This window comes from Rattus norvegicus, chromosome 6, assembly GCF_021556685.1.
Source record: "Rattus norvegicus strain SHRSP/BbbUtx chromosome 6, alternate assembly SHRSP_T2T, whole genome shotgun sequence".
NCBI classification, from domain to species: Eukaryota; Metazoa; Chordata; class Mammalia; order Rodentia; family Muridae; genus Rattus; species Rattus norvegicus.
The window spans coordinates 19892579-19903802 of NC_141539.1; positions in this window are offsets into that span (position 1 = coordinate 19892579).

Genomic DNA, 11224 nt, shown 5'->3' on the forward strand with positions numbered 1-11224 from the left:
AAAAGGGAAGACATTGACACTTTAGGCTGTGCATATCACATCCATAAACAGGAAGAGCCTTCAGTAAGTTCTGCAAGAGAAGCAGGGAATGGCTCGAAGGAAGTGTTGGACATGTGTGGCTAGTATAGTGACCAAAATGATCCTGTTGCTATGATTCCTGTTACTTATTATAATTACAACTACACCATTGATGAAGACTGTGAGGTTGACTGAATAACAATTTGTAAGAGGAGAACTCAGAGGGTTGGTGTTAGGAAGAACTGTAGAAGATGGAGATTCTAGGGGGGACTTGCGAACAAAAATGATTTGAGGTAAGGGGACCCCAGGTGGACACTGTGATGTGTATGACTGCAGAACTTCTCTGGATAAGAGTGTGTCATCACCGGCCAGTTGGAGGCTTCAGGACAGGCATGATTGTCAGCCTTCTGTGGGCACTGAAGGCATGTCATCTCACAGCACCGTATGATTACACTGAGAAATAAGGTATAAACAAACATTCCTGGGGTATTGGTTTTCCTGCTGCCTCCATAAATAATTCCCTTATTTCTTTAAAGGAAAGAAAGGACAACAGAGTGAAAAATGTTCCAATTTCAGTATTTGTCTACTCAGTAGTGAATAGCAGAGACATCAGGAAGAGAGTACATGAGTTTCCATCAACATTTAAGATTTCTTAAGGAAAGCATGCATGTTTCAAGGAAATTTGTGAAGGGATGTACTTGCTAATGCAAGTCAGCTTGCTGAAACAAAGCTAGTCAATCAAAATTACTCTACTTGGAAAAAACCCAAGGAGTTCCCACAGGAAATGTGACCACTAAGGACTCCTCATGTACCAGCACTTGCATAAAGCCTTCCTACTTCAGAATGCCAAAATTCTCTCTTGTGAGACATTTCCCAACCCTCAGTAATTCATATTCTTTACCTCACTTCCTTTCTTGCTCCACACACCTAGACCTGCTTCTGACAAAATGTAAAGAAATGCTCTGTCCTCAACTTTCAAGGACTTAGGACATTGTGATGGTAAAGGATCTCTTTCCTCTCCCGGTTATATGGGGTCAGAAGCAGATGGACTTCTCAAAATACCCATATGTGTACTGACCTGTAACAAAACAGAAAGACTTTCCTAGGAAAAATATTATCCAATCCCTCAATAAGAATAGAATACAGGGAAGAGGGAGCAGCAACAGGAGAAGAGCAATTTTGAAAGAGTGAGTGAAGGGCATGGAGAGATCCAGGAAAAATCAGAAAACAGGAAGCAGGAAGTGAGTGTGGAACAAAAGAGGAGGCAAATCTTATCTGCCCATGTTGCTCAAGGTTGTGGAAGACAGACAGACCACACAGCACCCCTCTACAGTCCTGGTTGTAGCTCAAACATGACTACCTCTATAGGGAGCCTTTTAAGCCATTACTCTTCTTCCCTTGACAGTGTGGGTTGTCACAGGAGTCCCTTACTAGCCATATTTCATATACACTGAATTTTCTGAGGCAGAAATATTGGTACAAGATGTGAAATGTATGCCTAAGCCTTAAGTGGCTTGTATGAGCCAAAAGGTAAGAGACAGATTATGTTTCCTGCACAACAGCTTTCGAAGATCTTCAGCACTAACCCTCCACACCCCTCAAATATCCACAGGGACAGGGTTCAAGAAGTTAATGCTCATTTTCTTATTCTCACAGAGATCTCAAAATATGAACATCATATCAAAGAGCAAACCCTTCAGATACCCTGACAGGTAAATTTTGGGGGGAAAAAGTGAGAATAGGTAAGCAACCCTGATGTTCTTCTGGATTGTCTCTAGATTGCTTGGTTTCTGACACTTGAAATACCGATCACTCTTATAGAAGCCCAGACCCTTTCAGTGAATATTTATTCTTGAACAAAACACAACTTTCAAGTCGACTTCCCATAGCTGAGAAAGCACATTTGCTACCAAGTACTAAATGGCGACAAGTATCCCTAATGTTCTGCAACATTCTTCGAGGTAGGAAGAAAAGGAAATTAAGAACCTTGATTTCCCCAACCTTCAAACGCTTCTTCATACAAACTTGGATGTGCCAAAGTTTTCTAACAAAGCAGTCCCAGAATTCTCAGTTCCACCAAGTGAACAGTATATCCGGATAGAGAGAGTTCAGATGACCTACCTACTCCTTCATCCCTGCTGTATCTTACTCTACAAACACAATATGGAGACATACGAGAAGAGACAAGAAGAGAATAGAAACAAGACTGAGCCTGGGAAAGGGAAGAGCAAGGCTCAGCAGGTGGAGGAAAGTCCTTTACACAATGCCAGGTTCTCACTGAAACCTGTCAAAAACACCTAGAGATAAGATTTCCTACATATAGGCCAGTTCTCCTTCACTGGAACTTATTTGTCCCCCTCCCCAAGACAGTCTTTCTTCTATGTGACCCTGGCTATACTGAAACTCACTATGTGTAGACCAGGCTCAAAGAGATGTCACAGAGATTCACCTGCTTCTACATTGAGAATGCTGGGATTAAAGGTGTGTGCTACCACACTAGTCTGTCTCTCTTGCTTTACCTGGGCGAGAGTAGGATGTGACACTGGACTTACACAGACTATACCAGCAGACCACTGTGAAATAGGTCTGGCTGTGTGTACCACCCTGATGCCTGATGTTTTGCCAAGTCACTTAGTCAATTGAAAAGACAATTTGATTCTGCAAAAGTTTTGTGTGTGTGTGTGTGTGTGTGTGTGTGTGTGTGTGTGTGTGTGTGTGTGTTGTCCGTGACCTCTCTTGCCCCTTCACTCCTTCTTTCACCCTCTTCCACAGGATCTCCCAAGCACTACTTAATGTTTAACTGTAGTTCTCTGCATCAGTTTCCATCAGTTGCTGGATGATGTCTCTCTAATGAAAGTTATGCTAGGCTCCTGTTTGCAAGTATAGCAGAGTATTATTATTAGTGTCAGAGTGGGCTCCTTTTCATGGCACGAGTCTCAAGGTGGGCCAGTCATTGGTTGGCCTTTCCCTCAAATTCTGCTCCATCTTTTTACCCCTGCACATTCTGTAGGCAGGACAAATTGTAGGTCTAAGATTTTGTGGCTTGGTTGGTATCCTCATTCCTCCATTGGCTGTCTTGCCTGCCTGGTTACCAGAGATGGTCAGTTAAGGCTCTATCTCACCCATTGCTAGGAGTTTTAGCTAAGGCCACCGTTATAGATTCCTGAGGTTTCCATTATCCTAGGTTTCTAGATCATCCCAGAGATGCCCCCCAATCCATTTTCTCTCCCAGTACTCTCTCACTCCACCCTACAGAACCAACTAACCTGGACCCATAGGGCCTCATAGAGACTGAATTGCCAATCAGAGAACATGCATAGAATGAATCTAGGCCCTCTGCACATATGGAAGAGTTGTGTAGCTAGGTCTTCATGTGGGACTCCTAAAATAGAAGCAGGGGCTGTCTCTGACTACATTGCCCACCTTTGGATCCCATCCCCATAACTGGGCTGACTTGTCTAACGACAGTAGAAAATGGCCAGGGTCTTACTGCATCTTCATATGACATGGCTGATCGAGATTCGTGATAGACCTCTTTTCTGAGGAGAAGAAAAGGAGTGGTAGGTGGGGGGATGAGGGGAGAGAGAGGCTGGGAAGAGCAGAAGGAGGGGAAGTATATAAATAGCTTAATATTAAAAAGATAAATTTGTTTATAAAATAAACTAAACACGGCAAAGGAGACTATCAGAATGGTTGCTTTCCTGTTGTCGTCATAAACACACTTTAGGGCAAATAAGTAGTGGTGGTCCCTCCTGAAAGGTTTTCAGCACTAGAACAATAAAAGATGCATTATGCCCTGTTTTGTCTAATTCTCATGATAGCATTCTGGCAAGTTTTTGAAGCCTCCATGAGAATTCAAAGAGAACGTAGCATATTTACTGAGCATCTGTTGTGTGGATAGTCCAACACCAACTGCCCCAGCCCTGTTCTATCAATCCTCCCACTCAGCCCTCAAGGAAGTGCGTATTGCTGTCTATCTTTTAGAACCAAACAAATGAGATGCAGGCTGAACGGCCTGCCTGAAGACACAGAGCTAGTAGTATACAGCCACGCTGGGGTTTTCGTACCCTCTGCTGCTTCTGGGTGAACCTTGGGACATTGAACCTCCCACAATGGTTCTCCAGAAATTCTGCAGGCTGAGACCCAGGACCTGACACGTCTATTGTAAAAACAAAGCAGATCTAAGGAAGTTGCAGAACCTGATGGATTGCTTCCACATAGCCAGGTGGGAATCATTCAGATGGGATAATTTTTCTCATTAATTCTAGTGAGACAGCTTTTCTGTCATTTTGGTTTTTAGAAAGAAGAAAGATTTATTGAGTATACTGCAGGGGACATCAGGCTGGGCAGTAACTGGTGTTTTGTCTGCCATCTGAAACTATGTTTAAAAGAAACCAGAAGAACAATTAGAGACAAGATTAGAGGAGTAAATTGGTGGTCATCCTTCAGCCAGACACAAACATAATCACTTTAATAACTTTAAAATTGTAACTCATAGTACTGTGAGCTCAAATTGTCTTATGTAAAAAAAGTACTGAACATTATATTTGATGTTAAGAAGAACATGGGGCTCTGAGTGCCCCTCTAAATTTCACCAGAACCAAAATGGTAGTTTCCTAAGAGATGTAACTGACATAGGTGTAGACTGTTAAATACAGGTAGGCTTTAGATTTCAGGTCTTTGGCCCCAGGGGAAAAAAAAAACTGGATGATGGAGAAGACACTCTAACCAACAATCATGTTTCTTACCTCCAAAACTAAACAACAACTAAACAACAGACTTCGTCATGATTCTCGAGTGTTCCTCAGTTGGATCCAACATTGTTAAGTTCTGATAATGTCTTCCCAGCCCAGGCAAGTGTTTATCTAATTTCCCTGACCATCAGAACCTCTCCCTTCACCTTTCCAGGACTTAAGGTATTATCTTAGCTTACTTTGCTTTTGCTGTGATAAAACACTGACCAGAACCAACTTGGCTGGGGTGGAGGTGGTGTGGGGGTGGGGGTAGGGTTATTTGGCTTATATGTTACAGTCAATCATCCATGGAAGCCAAGGCCAGAACTCAAGGCAGGAACCTTGATCCGGGAAATAAGTAGAGATCAATGGAGGAATTCTGTTTATTCTTTACTTCCAGGCTCATTTTTTCTTATGCATTCCAGAACCACCTGTTTAGGGATGGCACTGCCCATTGTAGACTGGGCCCTCTTACAATCAGACAAGAAAATACCCAACAGGCATACCACAGGCCAACCTCAAGGAAGTGATTCCTCAATTTATGTTATTTCTTTTTGGGTACGTCAATAAACAGTCAATAATAGCCATTGCAGGCATGTTTTTTATTGTTTTTTTAATTTTAAAGTAACTCAGATACCCTTCAAAAGGACAAAAACAAACAAACAAATAAACCTAAGGCCAAAGCCAAATGGCACCAAGTAAGAAAACTGACATAAGAGTAGAATGGTTTGGTTTTGTTGTTGTTGTTGCTTGAGTTAGGGGCTTACTGTATAACCCTGGCTATCGGTGAATATATTATATAATATAATCCAGTCCAAACCACAAGTGACCTGCTTGCCTCTGTCATTCAAGTACTAACATTAAACCCATCTGCAACCACACCCAGCAAGTTGTTAAGTCTCACTAGGTTCCAGATTCAGCTCATTTCCCTCCCAAATGCTGGATGTCAGAGATTCTGTCCAGTGAGACAGTTTCATTATGTTAGGAAGTTATGCTTCCTACACCTCCGGAGATGCCACCGATATAACTTACTATGTGAATAACTAAGGGTGCCCTGTGCTTTTTACACAAAGCCTAATGCAGGCTGTCTTGGAGGTTCTAAGCATGGTGGGTAGACAATAAAATAATACGCAATACTTGTACTTTATCCAAAATACTTGGGGACAGATGTGCTTTTGATTTCAAATTTCAGATTTTTTGCAGATTTTAGAATATATGTATACATATTCACAGTGACATTCACGACACTCCTATAGCTAGAACACAACTCAATATATGTATATATATACATATATATATATTCAATCTTATTCATATATCCTGTACTCCTAATAAGCCTTCAGTCTCATATGGCCAACTATGTCAGTTTCAAATCAACATGAATAATTTCAGATTTTAGAGTATTTAGTTTTCTGATTAGGATTGTTCAAGCTATCATCATAACACTTACTTCTCTCAAAGTTCAGATGTGACTCCTCCTTCATCCCTACCATTTCTAGCATTTGGATCCATATGTGGGAACATGAAAGCCCACCACTGATAGCATGCCTTCATATATAAGATTTGCCTACTTAGAGCAAGGAGATGGCCTAGTGTTTTATAGTGAACCCTGCTTCCCAAAATTTAGAGATGGAGATTCCTTAAGGAAGGAGTCTTCTGGGGAGCTTCAACCTCACTGAGTGAGAAGTGCCTTCCAAGCATAGTACTGAGCTGAAGAATTAGGAGAGGCACAAGGTAAGAGCCTGCCAGTGATTAATGAATGCTATAAAGGAACTCTTTCTGCTGTGTTCTGTCTGAAGAAAGAGTGTCGAAGAAGTGGAATGATCTACAAAGAGTCTTTCTGAGTATATCCTGAGTGTGTTTTCTAAGTATTAGAAGCTACTATAGAGCAGACAGACTTCCACTGATATTCTATAATTTGCCCATGTTTTAGGAAAGTTTTACATGCTTTTGTTCCCGCTCTGTGATTTCAAAGCAACTTTGTAATCATTCTTGTATCCAAGACATTATGACATCAGGAAGTCTCCGATTCTGTCCACATTATTATACTTACTGCAAAGGTTCCCCCTTCACCCCCCACAAATCCACATATCAACCTCCAAGGTTATCATGTGTTTCCTGGTTTAGGACTGAATTGAACAAGCCAAATGCCTCCTGAATTTTGAGTAAATCAAATCCAGAAATCTCATTTGTGCCCAAACAGCACCATTCATAAAGGCTGTAAGAGAGCCATTGCTGGCTTCGGCTTCTGTGTCTTCAGTCTAAAAGAAAAACAAAGGCAAAGTGCTCTCCCAGAAAAAAGCCCTCTGCAATTTTCCACATTCTCCAGCAGTGTCATGTGCTCCTGGCATATCATTCAGATGCACGTGTTAGAACAAGGTGACATTTTCATTGTGAAGCCTAGCTAAGTGTGCCTCAAACTAGTAAATTTGGTAATTTCTCATTTAAGCACCCAGAAGAAATGCAAGGAATCTACTTCATGGCAATCAAATGCTCCAGAGCACACCAGCCACACCCAGAAAGAACAGAACCCTCAAAATACCCAGGAACCATGAGCAGGAGAAAGCGTCTTCATTCCTCGTGGAGTTGTGGTTTTGAGACACTGCCTCCATACAGCGCTCTAGCTGGCCTGGGACTAACTACACATGCACCAGGCTATCATCAAACGTGCAGTGATCCTCCTGAATCTGCTTCCACAGTACTGGGATTCCAGGCCTGTGACACCATGCCTTATCTTTGCTTGGTGTCACATTGCTCTTGCTTCCTTTGTGGAGATTTACACATGATGTCAATGCTGGGCACCTTTTCCATCTATAGTTTAGGCTCTTCATAAAACACAGCATTTTATGATATGTACCTAAGTGACCTATCAGAAGAATGTCTAGATAAAGGCTGCTTTGTGTGTTGGTGTAAAGGATGCTTAAGGTTGGCTTAGATTGGACTTGATTAGTCATTCAGAAAGTTGATTTGTTAAAAACTGAACCGAAAATGATAAATAACATAAATTTTAGCTAGCACTTACTTTACATTTTGTAGTACCTGACAATTTTGGGTGCATTTATCACTTTTAGCTACTCTGAAAAAAAATCCAGCTTTTACTAATGGAGAAATCACACGTCCAAGATCACACAACCAGAATGACAACCAAACCTATTTGTTGTCTAAAGATAATTTCTTTCAAATATGCTAGAGTGCTTCATAGAATCTTTCTGATTCTGATTAATGAAAAACTTTAAACAGTTCCTTTTTGCCTTAAATCATATATCTGTAAAATAAAGGCAGTCTACTAAATAATTTTTAATTTCCCCCTCGCTTTAAATCTTTATCCTGACATATGAGTTTCACAGTTGAAAAACCACATTGCAAAATACATCATGTAGCAATGGTAACCTAAGATTTATAGACACCTTTGAAAGTCTAAAATGCAAAATTCTACTTATAATCTATTGATTAAACATTATCCTAGCAATTACCTTAATGCACAATTGCAAAAACTGAACCTGGGGAGCCACAAATTGACACAGCCTTCCTGAAAGCTTGAGTGTAGTCAACAGATACAACAACAATGACTCCCTGGTGATTCCAGTTTTAATTGTGTTGTCACAGCATAATATCTTAGGGCTAAGCCTGCAGACAGCTGGAGTAGTCACACTTCTAAGGTGAAGAGACACACTGTGCTCTCTGTCCCTTACAGCAACACTTCTTTGTCCCTTATATGGGGGTATCTGAGAGCTGAAGCAAAACATCTGGGTTCTCAACTAAATTCCAAGTTCATAGGACTTGGTGTCATGCTTTGGTTTTTGAGTAAGGCAAAAAAACAAAAACAAAAACAGTTTTGCTTGGGGAAATGTAAGTTAATTTAAATATAGGCTCTGCCCTTTTCTGACAGGAGATATAACAGCAAGATAAAGCATTAACTGGTCTCCTCTGAGTCTGGTTCCTTGCTGGCAAAATAGCTACAGTGACCTGCAAGAACAGTGAACTGAGAGAGAAGTATAACCTAACCCCCAGAGTCACCTGAGTTCTTGTTTCCCAAGTTCTTCTGAACTCTCTGCCTACTTCAGCACCTTCACAGCCTTTCCCTCAACAGAGAGGCCAGAAGGAAAGTAGCAGAAGTAGAAATGAAATGAATAGAAATGGTGGAGCATCTCTACTGATCTGATTCTAGGAGCTCCTCCATGGCCTGTGCCAGTCCTCCTCCCTCTTCTCCACCTTATTTCTGACCACTTTTGACCCTGACACTGCTTGTTCACCGCATGCAGCAGCCTCCTGAAGGCTCTGGAGTTCAGTAATCATGTTCCTGCCCTGAAACTATTGAGCTAGCTGCTTTCTGGTTGGAGATCTCCTTTCCCATGAACATGAATGGCCTGTTTTCTTACCACTCAAATCATCTTATGAGACTTTCTTAGCATCTTTTCCAATATCATAATTTCTCCATCACAAAATACCTTCTTCTCCCTTCTTGACTATAGTAATTACTTTGTATTAGAAGTTATTTGGAAAATAAAAATCCTCCCAAGTGCTATAAATGGACAATTTACAAGAAGTAGAAAACAAAATATTCACTACCATGTAAGAAGATTCCCTAGCTTTCCTAAAAGAAAAAAATTAAGTAAGAAATAAAGTTAAAGCTAGAGTCATGGGTAAAGACTCAGGTGCCTGAGAAACCAAGTCCTGAGGAAGATAAAACTGAATCAATTTCCAACATCTCCAAATAGTAATATTTGTTGAGGCTAAAATAACTCACATGCTATGGTCCAACAACTTCACACATAACTGGGTAGAGTGAGGAAATTCAGATCTTACTCAAGTCAAAAGTCACAGAAGGGGTTGGGGATTCAGCTCAGTGGTAGAGCACTTGCCTAGCAAGCGCAAGACCCTGGGTTCGGTCCCCAGATCCAAAAACAAAAGAAGCCACAGAAATAATCACTGCAGAATACGTGGAAGCAAGTATTGAAGTCTTTAATATCCTCAAAGGAGAATGACTAAATTACCTGTGGATATGTTCACATGAAACACTACCCCACAGCCAAAAAGTGAACAAAACTGTATATTGTTATGTGAACAAACACAATGTAAAGTTAAAATAAGCAGGCTGTAAAATCATTTATGTTGTTTACCCCTTGTATAATTTTATCTTGATCCGAAGAATGGACAACTGTCTATACTTTAAAACGTTTAATAAAAAGTTAAATCTATGTGGACCGATATGCAGCAAAGTCTAAGCTGAAGGACAAATGGAATTAGAAGAGAGCAGTAATGGGTAACTTCACTAAAATCTATGAAGGAAACCGTATTCACTCAACAAACCTTAGGTGGGAACTTGGGCGGCAGTTGGTCTTATTGTTTATGTTTTATGGCTAAAATATAGCATAATTTTTCTTAACTCTGAGTGTCCTTGAAAATATGGAATATTGTGTGTAGAATGGTCACATGTCAGTTAAACAAATGAACTAGAACATTCCTTTATCTATCTGCAAAGGCCTACAAGATACATACTACTGACCATAGCAGTATCAAGTAATAAATAAAATGAGGAAGAAGAAGGGAGACTTCCATATTTTTCTCTGTAGACTCTGTATTATCTAGATATTTAATATGAGGTTTCTTGAACAATGAAAAAATAATAAGGAAGAAAAACCACGATGTGGCCTGTGGTGTACAATCTATTGGTAAATTGTTATGTGCTGTTTATACTCACTAAGAGACTGGCTCAAAAAGCAGGGTTGCCTCCCCCATAATTCAGTTCCAAGAATTCTATCTAAAATGATCTTCCTAGGCACCATGGTCAGGGATGAATTGCCTGCCCCTGTATGTGACAGAGAGGGAGAAAAGCTGTAGATCACCTGGAGTAAAACCATTGAGAACAACTTAAAGATAAATTATTTACAACAGAGATTACAATTCTCTCCACCATGATCTTAAAGTGCATACAAAAGTGTGAGTTCAACCATGGGATGCTTGTGCATAGAGGAAAAGCTCAACTGGAGACTCTAGCTGAGTGCCTCAACTTCCCTAGTTGATTCTGCTGGATGGATGTTGTGAGCACCCTATTTGATGATATCGAACCTTTCCATTGGTATTTGTTCTTTACTTGGAAGACTAACCCAGGGAGATATTCTGTTGTGTCAGGACTCTATTGGAAACTCCTTCTGAGTGACTCAATTAAGGCTTTCCCTGGTCAATTTCTTCTAGATGACTAGATTTGATGATGTCTTCTGTTCATCTGTCTACACATATATCTAGATATAGGTATATATCTTTTTGCTATTTATTCCTTTACTTTGGCTTGCTATATCCTCACTAAAGTCACTCATTTCAACCAAAAGTATTACTGTACATCAATCTCTAGACTGTATACAATGGGGTCAAACCTTGGAGGACATCCAATGGGAAAATCCAAAGAAAATGGAGTTTAGACAACAACTATGTAGAAAAGTTAGAACACTTCTTAGAAGAAAGGTCACCTCTAT